The sequence below is a fragment of the Topomyia yanbarensis genome, chromosome 3 (genome assembly GCF_030247195.1).
Source record: "Topomyia yanbarensis strain Yona2022 chromosome 3, ASM3024719v1, whole genome shotgun sequence".
NCBI lineage: Eukaryota > Metazoa > Arthropoda > Insecta > Diptera > Culicidae > Topomyia > Topomyia yanbarensis.
The window spans coordinates 367,837,160-367,861,262 of record NC_080672.1 but is presented as its reverse complement, the minus strand read 5'-3'; the positions used below and the strand labels follow the sequence as shown (position 1 = coordinate 367,861,262).

The 24,103-nt window shown below is 39.3% G+C and overlaps 1 protein-coding gene and 1 long non-coding RNA gene across 5 annotated transcripts in view; one reads left to right on the top strand and one right to left on the bottom strand.

The window, feature by feature from the left end:
• LOC131690283 (four and a half LIM domains protein 2) overlaps positions 1-24,103 on the top strand; it is a 605,833-nt gene that overhangs the window by 473,358 nt on the left and 108,372 nt on the right. The window lies entirely within an intron of this gene.
• On the bottom strand, positions 16,397-17,877 carry LOC131690286 (uncharacterized). The gene is made up of 3 exons (XR_009305550.1): positions 17,074-17,877; positions 16,674-17,010; positions 16,397-16,607 (listed from the first exon to the last, which is right to left on the bottom strand). It is a non-coding gene; the product is annotated as an uncharacterized LOC131690286 (long non-coding RNA).

Here is a 24,103-nt window from a genome sequence, read left to right as displayed (position 1 = left end):
GCGGTACTTTATGCGGTGCAATTCCACCATTTACGTCATGCGGTACTGAACATGTTAAAAAATATTAGTCAAGCAGAATCATTCGCTTCCCAGAACAACACGAAACACGTCATCGAATGTAATGACATTTTATACAGTATTCCAACGTATATAGATGTTGACAGTATTGAAATAAAGATACATGACCTGGCACCACGTACTAGTTCCTTCGCTATCAATCCTGTCAAAATACGGAGAGGTGAATAGTGTTAAGGAAGATAGTTGGAGGAACTTCTTCCCAAGACTCCACAACGAAGTTCGTGTGGTGAGAATGCGTCCGACAAAACCTATTCCCTCTTACTTGACTTTCACATGCTAATCACCTAATGATGTTGAATATTCTCAACGAACACTAGTCACGTACCCAGGACAGATTCCTACCTGTCAATATTGTGATCATCCGCTACACCACAGGAAACCTTGCGCAGAGACTGCTAAAGAAATTCCACCTGATACGACCAAAGCCGGTATACAATCATCGTATGTTAAACCACAACCAGTTGGTAAACCAACGACTGCAGACCGGACATTCACAAACACCAGCTCAACAACGATCGGCCCCAGTACCACTAAACCATCTGCCATTACCAACATCGAAGTAACAACGATTACAGCAAATGTTTCCAAACCAACAACCAACACCACCAATAAGGAATCTAATACCGATGAAGAAGGATTTACAATAGCGACCCGTAAGCACAAACAACAAATAAGAACATCCGACGATGAGCAAGATGAATGCAGTACCGATGATGACATGGACGTAAACGAAAACGCGAGAGAAGACGGACCAAATGACCCCCAATGTGCGCTCCACGGCTCAGTTGTGCTAACGCATTGAGCTGTGTAAAATATATTTAAAATTAAAAAGAAGTCAGAAAGCTCGAGGGAAGCGAGCTGCAAGAACCGCTCTCAACAAAGCAGTCAAGCAGTACAAGAAAGACTTGCCACAAAGCCAACGCGAATTTCCTTAGGAAAGACCTACAAAGTTGGCATAACAAAAATAAAAGGCTCAGCTGCACCACCTGAAAGGTGCCCGGAAAAGATGGAGGTCACCATCGAAAGGTTTTCCCCACAACATGAATCTATTTTCGCCGTACAGTGAGGAGGATGATCACAAAGATGAAGATCGATTTACCAACAAACAGATTATCGAGATGGCGAAAGCCATAAAAGTGAAGCGATACATGAGAGCCCGGATATGTTCAAAACGATCCGATAATTGGAAGCGACAAAAGCTGATGTTGCTTCCGATGCCGGGACAACATGGAAATCTTTCAGCGTAGTCAATATATCCCTTGGTAATGTTAGAGAGAAGGAGTAATCCTGAACAAGCTAACGAAGTACGCGGACCGTGAGAACGGCATCTCATATAATTCGGCTTCGTTATAGGCAGGTCTACAGTGAAATCCACCCGAACGGTTGTGGGAGTTGTGGAGACAGCAGAGATAAGGATATCGTTTTTGCGTGGTGGTTCCCTTAGGCGTGAAGAATGCTTCAATAGTACTAGCTGGGAAGCAATCGCCCACTCGCTGTACAGCACGAGTAACTCTGCAGGATATTATAGAGCTACTTTCAGTACCGAACACTCATCTACGAGACAGACAAGGGGGAATCACAACTACAACTGACGTTCCTCGACTCGACGCTGTGGAACGCAGTGTACGATGGAGTATTGAAGCTGAAGCTTCCCAGAGATATAACGATTTTCGACTTCACGGATGATGTGGTGTTCCAAGTAATCGGACAATCGCTAGAAGAGGAGACACTCGACACGGAGACGATTGCCCATCATAAAACAGAGTTGGTGATGACTAGCAGCCGAAAGACAGCGCGGTCGGAAAATATATCATCGACTTGAACTTTTAAAGTCACGACGATTATGTTAAGGGGAAGGCTGTGAGAGTAACCACAGCTTTGCTTGAGGCGCCAGTGTACTGGGCACCACGAACCAGCGGAAATCGCTGGACCGAAGCATGTGAACAGACTAGTTTCACCGTCAGGGACAAGATCGAGTAGGTCGAGTGAAGCACCAGCGGTGGGTCGTCGAGCTTTCAACGAACTGGAAGCAGCGAACTAGAAGCTACGCTCCATCCAGTATCGCCGAACCGCCCTCGCCAAGTACTGGTTGGCCCTTTGAGTAGGATTTATATACTTTGCGAGTAGATTGCGACAAAACTGGGAGCTAAATGACTCGCGCAAAAGCCATCGGTATCAGGAGAACTTCCGACGAGGAATTGAGATGGCTCGCGAAAACAGGAACTAAATGGTTCACAGAAACGAGAGCCAAATGGCTAACGGAAGTTCACCACTGCGATTAGCCGGATATGTGTTCGGAGCTAAACCGCTCTAATGTATCATTTTATCTTAAGACTGAATCAGCCTCCCCACGATATAACGCTTCGATGCAGTCGACATTTTCAGATATCGACGAACTGAATCTAGTGGTATATGACACTCGACACTCCGGGTGTAGCTTAAAAAGTCGAGTTTCAGAGTGATTGCACAGTCTTCCTTATATGAAAAAGGCAAAAAATGAACTGATGATTGCTATACATTTCATAAATCCGTAAATGAATTTCTCTGATATGGCTACCTACTGCGCAACAAGATGGAGAAAAATGCAAAGATTTCGAAGATGTACACGGAACCGAGCCGAATTACTATCATGTACCAAACAAACAAATCTACAAGTCTTCAAGCACAAGCGATAAACCAAAGCTGATGTTTCCACTAGAGTTCGAAAAAGTATAGTATGCACAGGATGTACGTTCGCCAGGCTACTGTATATGAAATACGCAATAGAAAAAATATCAGAGAAAACCATATCTGAGATAAATAATTCCATTGACGCACACTTTACCTTTGGATTCATTTCAGAATGTTTTCCAAAAGTCCATAAGTGAAATGTTGCAATCCTGTTTCTGTACAATGTTATCAAGCAGGTTCACCTTTGACCGATTTCCATGCCTTGTGTGTACAGTCGGTCCATGTGCCGCCACAACGGAACGAAAACTATTCAAGCAACCAAAAGTTAATACCTTAATGTACTCTTAAATGTTTTTTAAGTTCTTAGAGAACTTTCAAGCTCTTATTGGGAATTTAGAAATTGCACTGTTCGGAAAATTATTTAAAACGAAAACTTTAGCATCCCTTTCCTATGTGAACTTTTGATTGATTCAGTAATGTTTGCTTGAATTTTTCTAGTAAAACAAATAGCTCAACCCCGCTATACGAAATCACCCTGCGGAAACGTCCATGAGAACAATCGAAAGAAAATGCAAAAAGAAAAAAAAATGTTTTTATTAAAATAAATATTTATTTTTTGTTTGCCCCCCCCTTCAGAAAAAAATTTGTACTTGGACATAATTTTTAAAAAAGATTTGTAATGGCCTTATTGGGAAATTTGAAAAAAAAAACACCAAAAAATATTGGGATTTAAATTTAGCGAAGAAAATTAAATAAATTTGATGAAATGAATTGAGTAAACGGATAAAAAAAACAAATAAAACGGTAGATAAAACGCAAAAATTAAATAACATGAAAAGATGAAATGAATCGAAAAAATTGGAAAAATATAGAAAAAATTGGACTTTAAAATTAATAAAATGCACAAAAACCAAATGCGAAATAAGAATACATAGATAAAATAGAAAGCTTAAAAAACCTGGACGATATGGAGAAGGAAACAACGAAAAATACAGAAAATTAACATGTGAAACAATAAAACAAGAGAAAAAATAAGTATGAATAGAAACTCTAGATTATATGAAGAATTAACAATTTCTCCGACAAAATATAAAAAAATCGAAACATATATTTAAACTGAAAGAAGTTAGTTTCAACCAAAAGAAACTATTGGGTTCTCGTATTTAAATAATATTTTTAAGTAAACACGATAAATTACTATGAATCGTTTTCTCCGTGGATTTACATTAGGGCATTGCAAAAAAAAATTTTTTTTTGAATTCTTAAAGGCCCCCCTCTCATATTGTGACAAATGTCAAAGTAAGCTCAGATGCCAAATTTCACATCATTTGGACAATTTTAGACCCCCGCCCACTTCGCTTGAAATTTTTTGAAATTGGTACTATGGTAAAATATGGAGGAAAAATACATTAAATGCTATAACTTTTGAAGTAGCAATCAGAAAATTAAAATTTATACCTCTTTTGAAAGGAAATAATCATAGTATTTGAATGAAGATATATTTGTTTCTTAAAAAATACGGGAAAGTAGGGTACTGGGTCATTTTGGCCCCAAAATCCCCTATTTTTAATGTTTTTTCTGCTTCGTGATGCAAATCATACATATTTTGTAGTTTTTCTAATGTGAAATAATCTCAGAAATCAAACAAAACCCTTTTGACCTTAGTCCGAATACGAGAAGTTGGGGTTATAGGGCTTTTTGTCAGTCATATTAAATTTTATCATTTTCTCATGCATATATCTCTATTATTCTTCAATCAATTTTCATAAAATGTAACTTTTTGAACGTGTAAAATTCTGAGGAATAAAACAAAAATAAAATCGTTAAAGGTAAAATTCAGAAACATCAAACTTTTTGATATTTACCCTACAAATCTTATTTTTTCATTATTTGTCCTAATACCCCAACTTCCCCTATTTTTCCAGAAATGAAACTTTTCTCATGTGATCCCTAAGCATATTTTACACTAAAAGTAGTAAATTAAATAAGAATTTTGTTGTTAAATTGAGTTAATATGTGCGATTTTATGATAAAAATGTGAAATCGACATTATATGTCAGATAATTTGATGTTCCTGAATTTTACCGGTAACGAATCTATTTTTGTAATAATCCAAAGGATTTTCCACGTTCAACAAGGTATAGTTTATGAAAATTGAGTGAAGAATAATAGAGATATATTCACGAGAAAATGATGAAGTTTAATATGAATAACAAAAGGCCATTTAACCCCAACTTCTCGTATTCGGACTAAGGTCAAAAGGGTTCCATTTGATTTCTGAGATTATTTCACATTAGAAAAACTACAAAATATGTATGATTTGCATCACGGAGCAGAAAAATCATTAAAAATAGGGGATTTTGTGGCCAAAATGACCCAGTACCCCACTTTCCCGTATTTTCCTATAAAAATATATATCTCCATTCAAATACTAAGATTATTTCCTTCCAAAAGAGGTATAAATTTTAATTTTCTGATTGCTACTGCAAAAGTTATAGCATTTAATGTATTTTTCCTCCACATTTTCCCATAGTACCAATTTCAAAAAATTTCAAGCGAAGTGGGCGGGGGTCTAAAATTGTCCAAATGATGTGAAATTTGGCATCTGAGCTTACTTTGACATTTGTCACAATATGAGAGGGGGGCCTTCGAGAATTCAAAAAAAAATTTTTTTTTTGCAATGCCCTAATTTACATGTTCTTTCTTGATCTGTGGAGTTATCCAGAATTCGTTTCTCGAGTCCTATTTGACTAACTGAGCAGTCTAAAAGAAGGCTGCTGAGTTTTCTTCTTCCTTCCAATAGATACTTTCGTGATTCATTTAGCGGTTACGATAGATTAAAATAAGTAGAAATAACAGCTGTCCAAGAAAAAAAATGAGAATGATTTCAATACCTTTCTCTAATTAAAATAAAGAGCGTAAATTTTTTTCTCTTCAAGAAAATTGCTTTCTGGACTCCCTAGAAATGGGTGGCATGTCTTTTTTTCGCACGGGTGCTGTCAGTTCAATCGAAGATGGCGTCGAAACAGCAAGCACTCCGCGTGTGTATTGTATGGTTTTACGAAACGCATGGTCATCGTGAAGTTTACGGTAGACCACTTTCGAGAGGAAGATGCGACCGTTTCGTTTTGTGATGTTTTCCACAAGTGCATATAGCCTGCCAAATCAGGTACTTCGAAGCGAATTTCGACAGCTTCTTCCGTTTGAAACGGTCTTTCATAGCGGTCACGTGAAATAATCCTGTCCCGGCAACTTCTTGATATGCGCTTTGATGTTGGTCTCATCATTAATGACGCAGCACCGGTATTTCGTTAGTAGTGTTGTGTGAAATGTGGTCGCGAGTGTTGGTAACACTTTGCTGGTGTTCGTCCCGATTTGGGAAGCTCTGGATCTTATATGTTTTCAATGAGGACCTTTTCTTGGCCCACTAGACGAAACCTTGCGAAACATCTAGTTTTCTGGCCAAGTTCCGTGTCAAAATGTTGGGATTCAGCATTGCTCTCACGTTTTTTACGCGTTATTACTGGTTTTGGTCCAGCTCCTGACTTGCGGTTCACTGTCATCCGTTCCAAGAACCTTACGAGGACCTTTGAGGCGGCCGAATGATGTATATCCATTTATTTTCCTAAGACGCGATGCGACAACCAAGGATTTTGAATGCGAGTAATTCTTTCGCGAACAGTTCGCTGATTTTCTTCCATTTCGACCGGAATCTCACTGACAACTGGTAATTTTGGTCAATTTCGGTCAAGTATGAGAAAAATCACGCAAGTTTCACGCCGTCGCAATACTTATCTACACTCCCTTTATTTGTTAATTTCTTTTTATTTTTTCTATTTTTTAAATTTATAAAATACCCAAGGTTCCGTTAAGCTAACGCCGAATCAAATAAACGTTTTGTATAAAAATCGGTTTGATTTGAAAGGTTGAAACCGTACAATTGCCCTAATCGGTATTCAAATAAGAAGTTACATATCTTTAGTAGGGCCCGTCAGTATTTTAAGTCCCTGGGCCCGGCGCGGCTCTCGAAGGCCCTGACTACACCAACACCGTTAGGAATACTAGAAAAAGTTCTTCCAAGTATGTGTTATGACGAAAGCTACTTCTCCTTATCTTGAACTGAAATTTCAATCACGATGTCATGGGTGCGCGAAGATAAATCGTGTAATCGTACCTTTATAGAGTCTTTGTCTATATATATATATACGGGGAAGCTGATTTTAATATTGCCGCATTTGGCGGTGTGCTAAATGTTGTTCCGCGAAACGAATGACTCTGCTAGGTCAATGTTCTTGAACACAATCAGCACGTTTGATGTGGTGAAATTGTAGAGTGTTACATTCTGAAACGCTTTAAAAATTGAACGTGCAGTTTTCTGAACAGTTATTTTGTTCAGCTTAACAAAAATTTATATCTGTATCATTAACAAGAGTTAATGGTCACTCACTCATTAGATTTTGATTACTTATTCTCTAAAATATGTATAATTGTTATGCGATTTATTTCTTTGTCCTTTTCGAGTTTTGTTCCTTCGATCTTTAGTTTTTTCAACCTTTTTTCCTTTCGACCTTTCATCCCTTTTGAGCTTTTGTCTCTTCGTTCTATTGTACCTGAACTATTTCACTTTCTTAGGCAAAGTACATCTTTTCATTCTAGCCGATTTCCATTTTACGCATACGAGGACTTTGAAAGGCACAAAATTATATTAAATCCATAGCTTGAAATAGGAACTATTTGACAGTTTATGGAATTATTTTTGATTTATGAATTTGTCAACCTCATATGGTTCCCTGAAATCCAAATTTCCTGGGAAATGTTCTAGTACTGAGACGTTATTACAATGAAACATTAAAAAACTATTGGAGTTGCCTTAAAAGATTTATTTTTTTTACGTGAGCCTTCTAACCAACATTTTTGTCATCTTCAAGGCTTGTTGATTTTGATGTGTAGCTTGCCAACGCATATCATCACCGGCGGTGGACGAACCATGTGGATAGACCGCATTCAAATTACTGTGAAAACATCTCCAATACCACCACGCTCCGCCAGAGTGTACAGCGCAATTTAAGCCCAGTTGTTCATCATTGTCACGGTCGAAAGTGGAAAACGACTTGTTCCTATGATAACCTAACGAATCTCCGGCTGTTCCGTTGTACTCTCCTAAGCTGGCCATCCGGTAGTGCTCGGCCTCACTTGCTATCGAAAATTCGCTGTACCTGGCAGCAGTTTTCTCCCCCTTAACATTCTCCATCAGTACGAGCAGTTCGTGCGGAGCTTCGTAAGTTAGTTGGTGAATCTTTTCCAAACCTAACCAGTACTCTCCTTCCACGTGACCGAAGCCTTTCTGGTACTCAGCCCAAGGTCTATAAAAGTTTACCGACCCATTGAACCGACTCTGAATCACTGTCCATCCTCCAGGATCCTGCTCGTGGTCACATTTCACAAAAAATGGTTCACTAAATCCTTTTTCCGGCATAATTAAAACAGGATCCGACGAATTTCTTGGTGTATCATTACATGACGTCGCGAAGGTTGGTTTCTCACGAGGGGGTCTTTCTATAATCATTTCTCCACCTATGGTATCGAAATCTTCATCTTTCGAATTTTCCGACTCGCCTTCGCAGGCAACATGGTGTATGTACAAAACTATACAAGTGAAAAGTAAAGTCGTTGAACAATGTAGAACCATTTCTTTGGATCACTACTGAGGACCGACTGGAAGGCGTCTCTTATCACTACTTAATTTATAACAATCATAAAAGAGTGGTGTTCGATGAGGTAAAATTTGTGTGAAATCCAAACGCGTGTTGCAAACTAATTTCGCACTGATATTATCGATGCTAAACTGAATCGAAATTGTAAAATGTTAAACAGAATAGTTTGAACTGGATGCATTGATTTGTGCAATATCTGAAAAGATATGTCGTTGAAAAAATCATTTTGAGCGATTTCTGTAACATTTAACTGGGATGGTAACAACAATGAATATTTTTGAATGCAGGGAATTTAAGTGCCAACCAAATAGATCGACTCAGGATGTCGCTAAAAATGCAAGGTCCGTTTTTTCTCTCCAGAGAACCGTTAAACGTTTTGACCTACAGGTGCACCAATCATGAGAGTGGAATGTGAAGCAAACTATCGACTGTTGTAACAACAGAGAATGTAGCAATGTTGCCTTTTGTAGCAGGTTGGGAGTTTCTTACATTACTCCTACACACGGAATCGGAACGACTGATGATCAATGGCTGGACTGTGACAGGGCATTCAAGTCATCCCATATCAGCTGCGTTGTGTAGCGACGGTGGTAGCTTACGACGAGAGCCAGACTACCCATGATTGCATATTTATCCCCTTTTCTATGGCATTTCCTATCTTTATGGGACTGATATACGATTATGTGTAGTAGAGCTAGAAACGTGAAACGCATCAGCCATTGTACTGTTGTGATCAAGTACGTAGGAAGAAAAATATATCGACAGGGGCCCGAACATTTTGAAGTAAAATATCGGTTTTTAAAACATCTGCCAAAAAAGCCGCTCTGATTGATTGACGCTTTTTCCATGGATCAGTATATGTATATACCATCATACAACTATGTAAGAATGAGACAGAGCTTTTACTACATACATTCCTACACAATACCGGTATAGTTGGAAGACAGTATTGTAAGCTGTGTCCTGTTTGTATTTTTTCCGTTTCCGCATGTTTCAATAGAATAAAAGAAAAAAGTATGAGCACTGTATTCCTGCAGATAAAAATTATGATATTAAATTGAATGACTGACATGTGTCAGTCACCGCGCTACGCCGCCGATGGAGATTTTTTTACACACTCCGACGCCGAACGGTATACCGGTGCGGCGCTGCTGAGGCCGACAATTCGCGATCTTGAGAATTCCCAATATGTTTACTTTTAGGAGACGAACTACTATGATACAGGTCGCTCTCGTTTCGATTATTCACTTTACTTCAGGTATTTTTATGTTCAAGTCCACGGACGGAAAAAAATTAAAAGAGTCATATGAGCAAGCTTAGAGTTTAGCGGCGACTTAACCCTTTGTCTGCTACCACAGGAGTCAGGATCTTTTGGCATTTGAAATGCGAATCACCTGAGTCTACGGCATGTCCGGTCAAGCGTAAAGTAACTTGTTACTTCATGTTTCGGAACTCTAAGCTTGCTCATATGACCCTTTCTTCCTTCAACTCCTTGCTCTCCCTTGAGTACTATGGCTCTTAATATTGAAAAATATACTTCACCTTCCAGTTCCTTGCTAATTCAATGCCGTAACAACAGTTGACAAATTGACTCAATAGGTCGTTAACAAAAAAATGGTAAAAAAATATTCCAAATCATGTGCGATTTCATACCACTCTGCTCTTTGGTCTTAAAATTTTTACTTGGACTATTATTTGCAGCTGCTACGGTAAATGATTAATGTGTTCTATAATTATCTTCAATTAGACTATTTGGGAATGAAAATATTTGTTTTTGATTTATGAACTTCAGTCACGGTTTCCGCCAAGTCATTTCTTATTCGATTTTCAGTATGCGAGCTAGTTCACAACTTCATAAAAATTATTCATAAAACCAAAGGTTGACTCATGATGTTTTTCGTAGATATAGGAACCTTACTTTACAAAATCGAAATATTCTGAATAATTTCTCGAGATCTATTTCGCGAATTTCGGAATTTTATTCATGAATCCATTCAATCCCTGTGAACTAATTATTGATCACTAATATATTAATCACGATTCAATATCCGTGTGCTCGTAAAATAGTTCACAAAATCATGAAATATTAATGTATTCCTGAACTGGTTCACAATCAAAATTCATGAAATTTTATTCATGTATTCGGGAACTGGTTCATGATTTCTAGTATAATAATCAAACCTTGTCATTCGTTTTCGTGAAATAGTTCACGAAACCAAAAAATATTCATGTATTCGTGAACTGGTTCAAGATTCCAAGCACAGGATTTACAATCTATTTTGCGTGCTGGTAATATTTAGAAGGTATTCCTAATCATTTACAATTTCATGAAATTGAATGATTGAAATTTTCGTGTGAACTCTTTCACAAAATTTGAAGTATTATTCGTGGTATTATCACTTCTTCATGAAATGCCCAGCTGCTAGCGACCAGTAACAGGACCTCGAACATCGTTACTCATTTAATAAGGATCATTGTGATGTCTGGACAGAATACGAAAACTGCACTGAGAACCCTAAATAGTTTGCGTGATATAGTTCACAGAAGCAGATATCGCGAATCAGTCACATTTTTATAATCCAGTTGATATTGTCACGTTATTCCGAGCAATAAAACCGATAGTAACCAAAAAATAATAGATCACGATAAGGTGAAAAAATCTTCGAATGCCATGCTAAAAGTGCCAAATTTGAAAGTAAATTCTTAAATAAAAAATCACGATAGCATGAACAGAAATTTCGAAAATCGTGGATAAGATCCTGAAATCATGAACCTAAATCATACAACTCGTGACAAAAATATCTAAAATCGTGACTAAGATCCTGAAATCATGAACAGGAATCACTCTACTCATGACTAAAATATTACGATAACGTGAATAAAAATTACGAAAATTGCTACTAAGATCCTGAAATCATGAACTTTAATCCTGCTAGTCTGACAGAAAAACCCATGAATAAAATAGCACGGTAACATGATGAGGAACCACAAGAATCGCGAACAAGCTCCTGAAATCATGAAACGTTTGACTGTCAGCTGTGTGTTCCCAAATCATGAATAAGAATCACTGCAAAAACTAAACATGTCCTAGGAACAACAGCAGTAACCCAAGACATTATAATGTAACGCCATGTATTTATTCAGGGCGAACTAATTTTTTGAAAACACAAATAGTTTCATAAATACGAAGTTTATTATTCATAATTTCAGGAACTTGGTCACAGTTTTCGTGATTCGTTCCGATCACGAAATCTTGACCTTTTGTTGAGGAATTTATGAACCGATTTTTTCCGTGTAGAAACCAGTCATAGGTACCAGTATTTGATATAAGAAAACTCCATATTAATTTTTCAAAAGGGATCATATGAATTGTAAACAAACTTTTTTTGATGATTTCTCTTGATTTGCTTGTTTTCAAAAAATATTTAAAATTGCCTCTACGAAGGGGAAAGTTATAGTTTAACGTGTAGTTTTCATGACATTTTTCTCTGCAGCGGAATAATGAGCGAAATAAGAAGAAAGCCGTGATACCAGATATTTCACGACAGAAAATCTCAACGACCTCGGCTGGGATTGAACCCTGGCCAACTGGGGAGAGAAGCGGCAGCGCGGACACAGCCACAGTAAACCTTATGAATGTTAGAGTACAACGCCATGTATTTTATCATGCGTGAACTAGTTTTGTGAAAACACGAAATTTATTTATTATTCATGAAGTTGTCAACGTTATGTGCTGTACCCAGTGGCCATCGTCGAGCTGTACCCAGGTCGCCACCTTCGGGAACTGGGTCTACTCTCTTGCTGAAGCCGTCCCTTCGATTTTCAGGAGCATAAGCCGGCACGTAATGAAGGTTGCGGTCCTAAGAAGAGCTTTCTTGAATGCTCATCTTGAATCACCTGAGCAGAACCCGGCATATAAGACGCCCAACGCAGACGCTACCGACCGGGCGCCACTCGTGCCCAAAGTTCGCGTTAACTACGACTGTCCAACGTGCAAGGGTACATGTACAGCGGCAGATAAATGCAAGCGGTTTTCTGGAACTCTCTCGAGATGCGAGGTAGGCTGCGGTTCGAGAATTTGGTTTGTGCCGAACATGCTTACATCGTCACAATGGGAACTGCAAAGCAAAACCCTGCGGCAAAAATGGCTGTATCGTCAGACACCATGAGTTGTTACACAACGACCAGAAAAACGAGCGTCCTCTACCAAATACCGTGCATGCTTCGTCTGTACAACCTAGACCGAGCCAAATGCATGGGTTGAACCATCACCGAGCGTCGTCTGCTATACTGTTCCGATACTTACCCGTAGTACTGCAAGGAATCAACAAAGCTGTTCATGCCTATGCGTTCTTCGATGACGGTTCAGACCTTACACTACTCGACGGCGGGTTGGCTGACGAGCTTCAGTTAGATGGTGAAGTCAGTCCACTGTATCTGCGGTGGACAGGAGGTAAAGAGTGTCACGAAGAGAACTCTCGATTCGTTAATGTAGGAATAGCAGGAGTGAAAGGTAACACCAAGGTGTTTAATCTGCGTAACGTAAGAACGGTAGATGAACTACTGCTTCCACGCCAATCTCTGGACATCACCGAGTTGTCGCAACTGTACCCACACTTACGAGGCCTACCAATAGGACCGTATCATTAGACACAACCGCGTATCCTGATAAGACTGAAGCACGCACGGGACGGTTTGGTTTTGCAAAGCAGAGAGGGCCGAATAGATCAGCCTATCGTAGCTAAGACAAGGCTACGATGGACTGTATACGGTGGCCATGTCGAAGACACTCCACATATAGTCCAATGTGTGTTTCACGAGCACCACCCAGAAAAACAAATGGACGAAAGCCTACATCGTAGTATGAAGGAGTATTTCGCCTTGGACAGTCTCGGAATATCGAAACCGGACAACATACTCTTTTTTTTGTTGGAGACGAACCACTGCGACCAGTATTTAGATCTATTGTGGTATGTGCCTTCCTTAATCTAAGTGTACTATCTACTATGACATGTCACTATTGATGAGTGGTTGTCGTTATTGAGATACACACTCTTCCCAGTTAGGCACTCCACTTCGTATGAAGTTTATTACCTGCTTGGGATTTGCAGTCCAAATATCAAAAGGCTCCAATGTTCGTTTACCGAGGACTCTTAGTCTGCTTTGTATCAATGCACTGCATTCGCAGAGCAGATGCTCTGATGTTTCACTTTCAAATCCGCAGACGCGGCATGTATCGTTTGTAAGCTTGCCAATTTTTTAAAGATAATATTTACTCAGACCGTGTCCGGTAAGTAGTCCTGTCATGATGCTTAGCTCTTTTTTGTTTAGTCTAAGCAACTCCAGGCTTTTTTTCTCGTTGTGTGAGATAAATTTCAGACAACAACATACTCTTATCTACCGATGATCGTCGGTCACAACACCTGCTGCAGTCACTTACGAAATTCAGAAACGGTAGATACTAGACGGGGCTACTCGACATTCGCCTCCCTGACAGACGCGCGATGGCTCTTTGAAGGTTTTACTTTCTTTAGAAACGCATGGAGAAGGATGCAGTGTTAGCCGAAGCCCTCAACCGACAGATTGCAGATTATATTACCAAAGGATATATCAGGAAACTTTCGAGTCTGAAGCTCGCTCAGTCATACGCTCGTACATGATACCTTCCCGTCTTTCCCCAAATAAGCCTGGGAATCTGAGAGTCGTATGGGATGCAGCGGCCACGGCTTACGGCCAATCTGTTAACTCCGGACTACTGATGCGTCCTGATCAGCTTTGTTCTCTATTCTTCATACTTTTTCAGTTCAGGGAACATCGAGTTGGACTGACACGAGACATCCGTGAAACGTTTCACCAGATGGATATCCTAGAAGCTTTGCTCAATACGCCACCAACGCCAAGCGCCACGCACAACTTCACCCAGTAGCAGCGGAAGTCATAACGAAAAGACACTACGTGGATGACATGCTGGTGAGCGTAGAAACAGAAGAGGAAGCAATCAGTTTGGCCAACGGTATCCTACTAAAAGGGAAGTACTCCGGGTGCTCATGAAGATCTTCGATCCACTTGGACTGATTGCTAACTTCCTGATGTTCCTGAAGATTTTACTGCAAGAAATTTGGCGATTTGGCGTCCAGTGGGATGACCCGATCAGCGAATCTTCGTTCGAGAAGTGGAAGCGGTGGCTGCAGGTTCTCCCGCGAGTGGAACAGGTCACGGTCCCGTGATGCTATCGTATTCGGACTATTTCCAATCTCTTGTTATACTACATGGTTCCTGAAGCAGTACTCGATGCGAATAAGTTCTCCAGCTGGAAGCGGCTCGCCAATATCGTCGGATTTGTATACCACCTTCCAGCCAACTGCAAACTACAACTCCAAGGGAAGCCGATCGCTTCGGATCCACCAACAACAGAAGAGCTCAAGAAGGCATCGTCACGCGCAACTGGAAGCATACCAAGGAGAAGTGATGCAAGCAAATTCCGACTGCGACTACTATCCTATTGTTTTGCCTCGCGACCACCACCTAACCACCTTGATCATAGCATAATACCACCTAAAATACCACCACCAGAACCATGAAACCACCATAAATGAGATCCGTCAGAAATACAAAATTTCACGACTACGAGTTTGTTCAGGAATCAGGAATCAGAATATATTGGCTCAAATGGCACGTTCCCCGTACATAGTCGGGGATTTGTGCCTTGCCGTGTGTTTTCATCATTTCCTGAGCGGAAGGAAAGGACAAGGAGGTGTGGGGAAGTAGACTTGGAAGGGTGGGAAAAACAGCACAAAACAAAAAATAAACAACAGGTAAATTAAACTCACAAGTATCACGGAAACGCTCCCGATCGCATAGCAACTAATATATTAGTCGAATTTCTGAAATCGACTAGTTAAAATTTGGTACAGCTAAACGATTGTTGATTTTTCTAAACTTTCATTTTTGTTTTTATATTAACAAAACAGTTGCTGAAACAACTAAATCATCTAGTTGAAAATGTGATGCTGTCAGTTAGCCAAGACACACATCATCTGAATCAGCTCATCAAATAACCATAACAACTAATATAATTATCGATTTTAAGATGAATGCGAGTTGAAACTGAAAACCAAGATGGTTGTTTCAATCAATTGTAATATTGAAATAATACTCAACCAGTTGTAACAACTAATATAATTGTCGATTTCAAGATCAGTGCGAGTTGAAACTGAAAACCAAGATGGTTGTTTCAATCAATTGTAATATTAAAATAATTCCCAACAAGTTGTAACAACTAATATTATTTTCGATTTCAAGATTGATGCGAGTTGAAACTGAAAACCAAGGTGGTTGTTTCAATCAATTGTAATATGCTGTACCTTTACTGGAATGTTTGTCGAAGATATATTTGGCAATTAAGAAGAGGAGTTAGCTGAAGAACATAATTGCCCTAAAGAAAATGGGTTATTTATAAGTGAAAAAAGCTTCAATTTGTAGTGTAACGTGAACTAATCTAATCTTTTAACTGCGAAACCCTCCAATTAATACCGCCACCCCCACGAATTTGTTACGCCACTGTGCGATGAAAACAACAGCGCCAGTGAGCTAGCCGCATTCTTTTTCTGTTCTACGACAAAAAAGAATTCGATTTTGTGTTGATTGAAGCAAGTTTTACTTTTATCATTTAGTTCTCTTTTCAAAAATTTTATCGTCGTATGTATAGAAACAGTATAAAAAGGAACAGACATGATTGTCTTAGATAATTATTAGAACCTGACTACGCCGGATTCTGCCTACCTTAATAACATCCATACAGACTCCACTGACTGTACTCTCTGTAGCCAGCTTTGGAATACACTCAGGTTTTTTTTACGCGGGGGATACAAGCCGCGTAAATGAAAACCGCGTAAATTTCAAAATCCGCTTAAAAAAATACCGCGCAAAAAAAACTGGTGTATTGATGATTTCAGGTGCTGTAGCCGTAGGCGAACTCTCCTCGTATTGATACTGGTTGGATTGGGTTGCCAGAGTTCCGTAATAGTAGGAGTTGTGCTAGCATAGTTGTAGCTTCCGACTATATAACTAGCAGCAGTACTACTAGTTCCAACTGTGCCACTAGACGCAGTTTCCTTTGATGATTCTTTGAGTGGCGATTGTTTTCTAGAAATTACAAATTGTTAATTGTTGTAAATGAAGAAAACGAACACTCTACAAATGATAAGTTACCTCTTTTTATTCGCTTTAACCCATCCTGTACCATAAACTGCAGTGCAACTTCCGTGGTCTACGTGTCTTCCTCGAGTACCTGTGCCTGGTTGACATATTTTAATCTTGAAGAATACAACTGAACGCATTTGTCGTCACGACGGCGCTCCAAATTTATTCGCCCACAGGCAATTTGTATCAGCAGGAGCAAACCACCAGATTTGCAAGTATCTCACCGGCTTTGTTGTGGTCCTGAGTTTTTGCTAATGCTGACCACACAGGTGCACATCAAATTTGTCCGGATGGGGAATCGTTCTTCAGCATCTTGGATCGTAGAACATTATCTGGTTCGTCCAATCTGCAATCCAAGTAAAAAATCGAATTAGACCAGAAATTTTACAGTGCCCAAACAATCACTTACCATTCAAGCAATAGAATACGTTTCTTATCCACATTTTCGATTTCAAAATCGAGGTTTTCCTTCCACTTTGTCAACTTAGAACGATCCAGTGGTTTAACACGGAAATATGGCCGTTTTATACCTCGTAGGTCCACCGGATGACAACCCGAAAGCAATGTACTTGATTTTATGTATAGAATACAATGGATTGACCCGAAGACGCCGAATGTTTTAGCAATGCCAGTGAAAAAACATCACATGTCGGTTTGTTTGTTTTGTTCTGGGTGGCCAGATAGAATTCCTTAATATCAGTAAACTCACTAAAAGTTTATCGGTAGTTATTGGTGTTTTTGTCCAAAAAACGTATTGTTCACATAGAATTGTAAATACTGGAAACACAGATTTCAGACTAAATCCGACTCAAAAATAAATGTTGGTGTAGGATGTGCCCAAAATCAATAAAAATCGGTAGTTTTCGGTGGGAATACGAAAATATCGTTAGTTTTTCTCCGGTCGACTGTGAATCGTTAGGAAAGCCCAAAATCGGTAGGTCAGCCACCCTGGTTTTGTTTGCATTCGCGAACAGAGCTGCCATTTATACACATGCAACCGTAAAATAACCTACAGAATAAGTTCTTTTAACTTAAATTTAGGTACTTTTGAGCTGTGCGTCGCTTTCGCACTTATTAGTGTTGTCAAAAACAAAACGAGAGATTCGACTCAGTCGAGGTCTTCCGTGCAGTAAGGTACTTTTAAGTTGTTTGAAATATACTCAAAATAAGGTAAATTCAACTTAAATTTAAGTAAATTGAACTCAAGGTTGAGTTATTATTTTTGCCGTAGTTAAATGGAAACTACCTTCAACACGGTTTACCTAATTTTGCCTTCCTGCACGATACCACGAGATTGAGTCAAAAGTACTGAATTTTAGGTAGTTTTTCGGTGGCGTGCAGACTTATCTGTATTATGCTAAGACAAGATGTAACAAAAGAGGGGGGGGGGGTTGTTCCAATTTTACGTTAGAATTATCCAGCTCCTGATTGGTTGATTCTGATTGTTTGCACCGTACGCAATGTTACTGCAGGGATAGCGAAATGATGCTTGGCAGTGTTGCTATATTGATAGGAAAACATTGTCATTAATTTTGACAAATAAAATTATTATCGTTAAAAAAGTAAAAATAACTAAATTGAACTGCGGCAAAGTGAAACAAGTATTTATCATGCATTTACCGTATACATAGTTGATTAACTTTAACAAGACAGAAACCACACCATCATTCATCAAACCTTATTAAACATCCTTGGCATGAAAAAAAACCCTTGCCTTTCCTCTATATAGTGGATTCAAGGTAGAAAATATTACCGGCATAAAATTAATTAACAAGACTCCATTTCCATTAATAAAGATAGCAACACTGTTCGGAAGATTTCGGCAGGGTAAAAATGTGCGAAAACAAGAATATCGAAGGAAAATAAGAAGCCGTTTGTCACGTCTTGTCTTAGGGTTAGTTGGGCCCGTATTATTGGCACGAATGAAAACTCGTCGAAATATATATTGACGATAGGTTTATCCAGAGTGTTCATTTGTGTTTACATTTTGCTAGAATTGGGTCATTAAGCTATATATAGTTTTCCGTTCCATTCGATAAATTTTAGGTCTAATACACATAATTTTACATAATTATACATTTTATTTTCACGTTTCCTGAGTTGGAAAAAAACATTGTTGTAATCACGAAAATCAGCTTCATCGATGTATGTAATAAAAATGATTTTTTTTTCTCATTTAATGACCCAATTGCCAATTTTATTTTGATTCCGCCACCCAATGTGGCTACGCCACATCGCTTTTGTGCGTGCTGTCTTAAACCACACTGAAAAAAATCCAAGCGTTAATTCTATTTGCTTCAAACCACTTAACATTCATATGAAGAAGAAATGCTATTGTTATGACGTGCACACATACCTTCTATGTGTCAACTGTATAAACTATGTATGCGCAAACATAAGTTATATGTGCATATTGTTATAGAATGGAGTTTTATGTGCCTAATAGTTATGAAATGTGAATGTAAGATTAATATTTCTTGTAAATACACACATTAGGTTTATGTGCCAGCAAATAGTGTCTATATGCCTCCGTTAATTGCAAAAATCTATGTGTAAAATCATTAGGCATAACGTTTACTTTTTTTGAGTGTAGGGATAGCCCCTATGTTTGAGTAAACCGGGCAAACGAGTGGATCACAGGTTCGCTTGCTTTAGACGGCGGGTAGGATTATTTTTCGTCGCAGCAAGATTCATAGCACTATTAGGCGCACGATTCGTCGCAATGTATTTCTTATGGGATGAACGACACGGAAACCTGAAACTTTAGAAGCACAGTTTTGAGTCAATTTTATTGACAAATTGAGTTGAAGTAAATAATTAGCACACCTTAAACTTGGGTAATACATATTTTTCAGTATTTATTATCAAATGTGCCAATTCGTCGCCTCAAAATGATTGAATGGCTCGTTTCCAATGAAACGTACAATACCTTCGACAAGTTTTGATTCGAGCCAACAACATCCTGCCATGAACCTACACGGAAACAAAAAACTACCTAAAATTGAGTTCCTTTGACTCAATCTCGTGGTATCGTGGGGGAACTTAAAATTAGGTAAACCGTGTTGAAGGTAGTTTCCATTTAACCACGGCAAAAATTACAACTCATTGATAGGTTTTTTATACTCAAATTTAAGTTGAATTTACCTAATTTTGAGTTCACCCCAAACAACTCAAAAGTAACTTCCCCCACGGAAGATCTCGACTGAGTCGAACCTCTCGTTTTGTTTTTGACAACACTAATAAGTGCGAAAGCGACGCACAACTCAAAAGTAAGTTAAAAGAACTTTTCTGCAGGTTGTTTTATTTAACCGTGTATAGTCAATTGACATTTCGACGAGTTTTGATTCGAGCCAATAATAGGGGCCCAAAGCGAAACAATTGGCCCAGTAAAGTTAAGCCGGAAAAAACCGGAATTCCGGCTGGTTCTAGCTAGTATTCCGGCTCCAGTGACACTACCGATTCTAGTTAGAATCGGTTGTGTCACTGCAGCCCGAATACTAACTGGAACCAGCCGGAAATCCGGCTCATTTCCGGCAGAGCTTCACTGGGAGGCTGTGTATGTACACTGACGAAGCCGACATAAAATGAAGTTTACTGTGAGTCGTGTTTACCAACATTGCCAAGCGAATATCGCAAGAAAAATCGAAAATATCCGACAAGAGGCACTCAATCTAGAACGTTTGCTGCGGGAAAACGAGAAGGAGTTAGAAAGATAGAGGAAATACCTCTGCACATAGTTCGAATCAATTTGGATCGCAGTTTGGAGACGCTTGGTGAGGTAAAGAGAATTTTTCCTTTATAAAATTGAAAGTATATGAATATCGTGTTTCAGAACTTGGAGAGTCTCTTTGCGAACTATTTGTAATTTATTTATCAGCAGAACGAAAACTTATCAGTTACATAAACTTTGTATCAAGTCAAGGAAAAAAACTATCGAAAGATCCGCCACCGATAGCGGTCGAAATGCAAGATTTTCGTTCGTATCATGATGGTCTTCGAGTGGAGAAGCTACAGTGATTCGACGATATTGCGATGCCTCGGAAAATTAAAATGTTGATGGGCTATTTTGATAATACCATGCAATCGAATCGTCAGGACGAGTTGATCAATGTGCGTAACTTTCCTCCATCAAGATAAATCTAACAAATCGTAGCCACTTGCATGAATCGGTATGTTCCCAGTACGGGCATCTCAAAGACAATATTGACAAAATGCGTTCTAAACTACAGAATCTGTGGAAATATTTTGGCGATTCGTCCTTCGGTTGTTTTGAAAAATATAACGATTATACACGGACAACATATGACAAACTTTTTATCGAGCTGGACCGTTGCGAGGCAATGTGGCGGGAGAATATTCAGGCGTTTGTCGACAGAGCCCGGGCAGAGATCGTGCAATGGTGGGACTAATGTCAAATCCGACGAACGTGCGAGGTTTTCAACTTTCAAGAGTGATGTTTACAATGAAGATTTACTGACACTACATGGAATGGAACTGAACGTTCTGAAAGAATATTATAACATTAACGCAGCCCGACCAGACATAATCGTTACATCAGACTCGGATAGCACTATGCAGTCCGTATCAGTATCCTATGAACACTTTGGAAATTTCTTCAAACAAAACACCCTAAACGCCCTTCCCTAATGCCTGAATGCAGAGCAGCCTCATCAACGACGGCTCTTGCAGGTGGAACTCGCGCAATAACGTGGCTTAATCGACGAAACAACGGTACTAGTATGCTTAGTTCCACAAATACAGCATCCGGCACTCCATCTGCTCCTAGCACAATGATAGCGAGCACCATTCGATCTCCGGCGGCGAACATCACTTCCAGCGGAAACAAGCTCATGCTAGCATCGAAGAACTGCCCAATTATATTCTAGATCTCAATTTTGAATCGGTACCTGTTCGTACAACATTCACACGTTCCGCGCAGATGGCAATATTTGGATGTTAATAATTGTGTACGCCTTCTACCCAAAGTGAAAGGATGCATAATATCCTAAACGACATTAGATTGAAACAATGTTGGAAAGTTTTGTGATGGTGATTGTCAGATCGACCGAATAATGTTTATGATTTGTTCTAGTCGGCTCACTCATTTTATATTGCCATGTCGGATCTCCATTATTTTCAAACTTCTTTCTAACCATGAGATCATGATGAATTTAAAAAAAAAATGCAAATCTTGTTTAGATGGAAGCTTTGTAAAATAGACATAAAACATACACACCTGGTTATATTTCCTGGTTTGTTTGTTCGTGCATAAGGCGAATCATGCAATTTGTTGTCTATCTGATCTATTATATAAAAATACTTCGATGAATTCACATATATATCACTAAACTAGTTAGGCACTTTCAAGTATTATAACTGGTTTATTAATCTAAATTTCGAAATCCAGCACTTTTATGGTAGCCTCAAAAAATTTACAAAATAAACATAGAGAGCAAACTAATGTATCCTTTTCAACTAAAGAAATGGTTAAAAAAAATTTGCAATTTTTGTTTCCTTTTTGCTGTCTTTATTATCAGGAAACTGACAGCTTCCAAAAATAACTAATTTTTTCAGCCAATCGATGATGCGAAAATCAACAGAGCAGTTAGTTGAATCAGCAATTTTTAGTTGAAACAGTCAAAACAAAAATCAAAAATTGCAATATTCATTTTTTGTGATTGCGGGGTTTTCCGTGATAGTTCAACTTGCCTGCGAATAAGCCTAAAGCTCTTTACCACATTGGATAAGAAACTTTAGTATGTCTCTGAGTTTCAGTCGACCAAACATGGTTTCGTCTATATAAGGACGGCTGAAGACTCGTAATCGCAATTGCGCTAGCGCTGGGCAGTTGCATATCAGATGATATGAAGTTCCGTAGTCGGATTCACAAAGATCACATGAAAAAGACTCAGCGCGCTGAATAGTTGCCATGTGATAATTGAGTTTGCAGTGGCCGGTTAAAGCCCTGGTCAGCATGCCGCAGTGGAGCTTCGAAAAATGTAAGAGATTTTTCGAAACCACTGGGCATGGTTGTTCTAGAAACGCCTTTGTTTGGCGACACGTTTGTAGATTTCTCCAATAATTGCGGTGCTCGGACGAAGCCCAGGACCGTATTTTTTCCCTTATCCAACTTGTCGAAATTGGCAGCGCGGGCTCAGGACCAATGAAGTCAATCGCTGAACCTGCCCTGGCCAATTCGTCAGCCCATTCATTTCCAGTAATACCGCAATGTCCGGGCACCCAGACAAGGTAGATAGTGTTGACAATGCTTAGTTCTTCGATTTGGGTTCGGCACGCGATCACTAGCTTGGACCGGGATTTGTCTGAGCTAAGGGCCTTGATTGCAGCCTGACTATCGGAGCAGAAGTTTATAACTCTGCCGGACAAACTCAGTTGAAGGGCCGATTGCACCCCGCACATAATCGCAAAGATTTCTGCTTGGAATACAGTACAGTATCTACCTAGTGAGTGAGATTGTTCCAGTCTCATTTCACGACAGTAGACACCAGCACCAGCACGTCCCTCCATCAGAGAACCGTCAGTGTAACAAACCACTTGCGTTTGTTGTTGTCTTTCCATAAAGCCAGACAACCACTCCTCTCGAGAGGGAATCTTGACATGGAATGTCCTGTAAGGAAAACTACAAGTGAGTGTAATATCGCTGGGAGCAAGAATATCTTCACCCCATGTAACCATTTGTGACCACAATCGTGTATGACTGGTAGCAAGATTAACATGATTACTGTTCCAAAGCCCAGTAACCTGCAGTCTGTATGCACATGATAGTGCTTCTTGTTTTAAGTGTATGTGTAATGGTTTGATATTTAGAAGTGCCTCAAGAGCAGCAGTCGGAGTCGTGGTGAAAGCACCAGTCAACGCCATGAGCGCCATTCTTTGCAGATGGTTTAGCTTTGACTGGACTGTCACCACCTCTCCCCTCTGCCACCACACAAGGCATCCGTATGACAGTATTGGACGTACAATTGTCGTGTAAATCCAATAGATGTATTTAGGTTTGAGACCCCAGGTCTTTCCAAAAGTTCGTCTGCACTGCCCGAAGGCCATGCACGCTTTCTTGACTCTGAACTCAATGTGAGCAGACCAATTCAGTTTGGAATCCAATATGACTCCAACGTATTTGACTTGATCTGCACACAGCAGCTCAGAATCAAAGAACTGCAAGGGACGAACCCCGGTTGTTATTCGCTTCTTCGTGAAAAGAACCATTGAAGTTTTGTTTGGGTTAACTGATAGTTTAACTTGTCGACACCACTGTTCGACAGCTCTTAATGCCTGTTGCATCAAGTCAAAGATTGTTCCGATGCAAAATCCAGTAATTAGTATTTGGTAATCGTCAGCAAACCCGTAGGTTAGAAATCCAAGCTCATTGAGTTTCTTCAACAAGCCGTCAGCTACTAAGTTCCATAACAAAGGTGACA